The following is a 4,576-nucleotide window of genomic DNA, read 5'->3' on the forward strand; positions in this document are numbered from 1 at the left end:
AAAAAAATATTCAAAAGGCACATCCTTAGAATCCATCAGCTGCTCTGTGCGAGAAAGATGGGCAATCTCCTCCCAGGCAATAACTGTCTCTGAAAATGTGCTAGAGTGTCAGGTATGAGCTGATTCTGAGTCTGTGATATCCAACAACAAGAAGAAGAAGGAAAAAATAAAGCTTCTCCAGAAGGTTTCCAAGGTTGTAATCTACATGGAAGTAACACTGGCATCCAATAGTTAAGCAGTGCGCTGTTCAGCCAAAATGTCAGTGGGATTGTAGTACAGCATCACAGAATCTGCTTACATCAAAGGACACAGAAATTATTGAAGGATAGAGATAGTCCAGACCGGGAAAATGTCCATTTATAGAGTGAAAAGGGCCATTTCACAGGTTACAAAACCACGTCTATTCTTACATTGTTAGATCAGGAATTAAAGGTTAAAAATTCTTAATTGGTTGAAAGACCATCTTTCTCTCTAATCGCATAGTCAGAATTGATTTACAGCTGACTGTGTTGATTTTCAGGAAGCTGTAAATTATACAAGAGGAGATGGCCTATCTTCCTCTCACAGAGCTACTTCTGGATTTGACCACTAGAGATACATGGCCTTTGGATTAGCAGTGCAACTCTCTAGAGACTACACTCTCAGCAGAATTAAAGGCAGGGTATCTACAAATGAAAACATAGTACTGACAGGCCTATATAAGGGAGCTCTGGTGTCTTAGTGGCAAGAAGTTGCACTGTAATCCCAAAGACACATGGTTTGAGGCCACCCTCTCCATGGGAGTAGGATGGACAATCTCCTCCCATGCTATTAACTGCCTCTAAAAAGCTAGAGGGTCAACTATGGATTGGTTCCAACTCTACAGTATACAACAAAACAAAAGAAATTAATAATATATCAGTGGGATTACATAATTAGTCAGAAGTAGATGCCATTCTGTTTATTACAGGGTCCTCACAGAATGACAGCTTTCGGGTAACCAATTCTTCCTCAATTAAGATTGTTTCTGTAGGTTTATTGCAAAGATTTATCAATAATGCATACCTATGTGTATGGTGACAAATTTCTGAATAGTTTAGCTCCTATACAGAGCAGGCCTCAGAGAAAAGGATTGCTGCCCATGCAGAATGTGGTTCAAGCCAGCACTAAGTTAAAAGGTAGTTTCTAAAAATCTCACCTAGATTTCAAAGCATGTCAATAATTCAAAATGAAGTTAAGACTGCTTTTAGACGGTCCTGGAGAGGACAAGTCCTCTTTTAGACTGTCCTATTTACACACAAGGAGACTGTGATTGTATAGTCCATAGACAGCTATTCTGTTAACCAAAGGCCCTGCTTCTCTGGTGATTCAGATCCGCAAGAAGCTCCTTGGGAGAAAGATGGTCTGTCTTCTTCTGTTATGATTTACAGCCTCAAAAACTCGAAAGAGGCTGGTTATGACTGACTTGACAGCAGTTAATTTATTTATTCTTTTATTTTAGTATTTACACATAAACCAAGTATCTCTGATTTTGGACTTTTCACATCACAGTCAAACCCTCCAGCTGCCCTACAGAGGAAAGATACAGCAAGGTGGATTCATAAAGAATTACGACCTTGGAAACATCTGGGCAATTCTACTCTGTACTGTAGGTAGCTCTGAGTTGAAATTCAATTAGACAGCGGTGAGTTTTGGGGTTAATCCTATGAAAGCACTCATATTTTCCCCTCAGAGATATTAGTAGATTTGAACCATTAACCTTTTGGCTAGCAAACAAGTGTATCACCAAATGAAATGAAATCCCTTTAGCTCTGAGTCACTTGTGACTCTTGGAGACTCGCCCTTGGACTTCAGAGGCTTTAACTCATAATAGGAACATTAAATTTTAATGGAAGTATCTGGTGGAGTTACACTGTCAATCTTTTGGTTAGGAGCCCAACAACTAACTGACTACATCAGCAAAACCTCCTGTTGTATTTCACAAAGTCGAAAACCTGGTTGCGTGATATAAAACGTTCCAGATTCTTTTGGAATGTCTCATTCCTCTCTTAAATTTTCACTTCCCAAAGTGATTTACATAGATTCTTCTTTCCATATATCCTTTGAACGTTAGTTGTCTGTTTTATTCTCTGATGAATTATGATCACATAGAACAGTTTCAGGTGAGTAGTAACTAAGGAGGCTTTCCAGAGGGCTGTTGCATGAATGAATCAATATATAGCAGGACATGAGCAGTTTAGCAGTACATTTATTTAACACATAAATACAGCACGTACTTCTAGCACAAATGGGAATGAGTTAATAAAAAGTTCTAGACAAATACCCTCATTCTAGAAATGCAAACAAAGCCCAGAGAGAACACAGGGCCTACTCAAGATCACACAGAGCCAGAAATGTAGGCAAAAGTAGAAAGAAGGAAAAAAAAGGACAAAGCTCCCAATTTATACTGCTTTCCTCCTCTGTCCTTTTTTTTTTTTTTACACTTAAGAAATAACTGTGAGTATCTATAAATAAACCGAAGTTAGAGTGCTTTTTGTGATCAAAAGGGCCGCGTTTTCCCAAGAGTAAAGTCAGAAAGCAAGAAACGATTAGGAAAGAAGGATGGATGGGAAGAGTACACACGGGAGGAAAGAAGAATGCTGTTTCACTGTGGTGTTTGCAATCAGTGTCACAAATCAAAATGTGTATGAATTTTGGAGTGGAGTGGAATGCCAATTTCCTCTGTAAACTTTCACCCAAACTACATTAAAAAGTTAAAAAAAGGAAAACAGAGGAAATCAATAATTGCATGTATAAATATTTTCAATCCAGCAGTCTTTAAGCATCATTTTTTCCTAAAGGTTCGACTCAATGACAGTTAAATTATCTTCTGTCTCTACACTTCTGTATTTAAATGTGACATTTCATATGTATGAGGCAAGTATTTGATTAAACACGTGTATTCTTTCCTTTGTGAATAGGGATTGTGTTGTTACTATTATTGTTTTTAGGTGTTGTTAAGCCAAGTAAGACTCATAGCAATCCTATGAACAGCCATCTTGAACCCTGCCCTATCCTGTGCCGTCCTCATCATCTCTGACACACTAGATCCTGTTGCTGAGGTCATAGAATCAATCCATCTCATTCGGAAGGATCTTCTTCTCCTTTGCTGACCCTCCATCTTTCCAATAATCTTGTCCCTTTCCAAGTAATAGTTTCAGCTACCTACATATCCAAAGTATGAAAAATGAAGCTTTGTCACCCTTCCAAGGTGGCCTCCAAGGAGCACTCTGGCCAATGACAGATAGCCACCCCAGACAGAGCAGGCTCAGACCAGTGTGAGCGATCATAGATTTATGTAAATGACATTTCATTTTGGAGTTATAGAGGGTCAAGCAGACATTTTCAGACTATGTCTGCACAGTCCAGAACTAATTGCTAGAAATAGAAAGGAAAGCTTATCTCTTTATCTCAGAGTCAGTTGGATGCAGTCCATTGGAACAATGGCCTGTAGATATTGCCATCATACTTGTCTGTGATAATCTGTACAAATTTGATAGACTGAATATACCCATTTAAAATTCATATCCATCACTGTAGTGCTTGACCTCATTTTTGAAGTCACTGTGTCAATCTTCCTCACTGACTGTTTTCCTGTTTCCTTCTCCAGGTACTGGATCCTCTTGGTAAAATTAGAATAACAGATATGACGTGCCAGAAATGATTGTATTTTAAAATGAAATGATGTGCACTTATAAGAAGGCTCTTCTGTTAGTGTACTACCTTCTGGAAAGAGCATTGCCAAGTCTTATAGTCCAAAATCCGATTGATTCCTGAGACTTTATTTTTTGCCAGTGCCTTCATTCAGTGCAGCTTCCACTTCCTCTTTCATTATTTGTGCCTGCTTATATGATACTTCCTGAAATTTTTCAATGTCAGGGAATTCTTTTTGGTAGAGTGACTCTGTGTATTTCCTCCATCTTCTTTCGATGTTTCCTGTACCATTCAACGTATTGTCCATGTTGTTGTTGAATCCCATAGAGTTGGAATCGAATCATAGCTCACCTCTGGGTTTTAAAAGCAGTTAAACACAAGAAGGAGATTGTCTATCTCTCTCTTGCAGAGTGCTGGTGGCCTCAAACTGTGTACTTTCAGGATTCCAGTACATCTTCTTGCCAGAGCTCTCTAGATTGCACATGTTGTTATTGTTGTTAAGTGCTGTCAAGTCACTTGTAACTCATTGTCTCTAATACATCACCCTCAATACCCCAGTCACTGAATCAATCCCTTTTATCCAGGGTTTTCCTCTCTTGCATAGTCCCGTGACCCTCCCAAGCATGATGTCCCTCTCCAATGACTGGTCCCTTCTTGCAACACGCCCAAAGTATGTCAGGTGGAGCTTCAGAATCCTTGCTCCAGGAGCAGCCTGGTTTCACCCTCTACAGGATGAACTTGTTTGTTCTTGGAGCAGTCCATGGTATATCCAAAAAGTCTTCTCCAGAACCTCAACTCAAAGGCAACAATTCTCTTCCTATCTTTTCTAGAGATTGTCCAGCTCTCTGATTCATAGCAAGTAATTGCAAATACTATGGACTGAATCAGGAGCACCTTAGTCTCC

This window comes from Elephantulus edwardii, unplaced genomic scaffold (genome assembly GCF_000299155.1).
Source record: "Elephantulus edwardii isolate Elephantulus edwardi_28Jun2011 unplaced genomic scaffold, EleEdw1.0 scaffold00065, whole genome shotgun sequence".
Taxonomy (NCBI): Eukaryota; Metazoa; Chordata; class Mammalia; order Macroscelidea; family Macroscelididae; genus Elephantulus; species Elephantulus edwardii.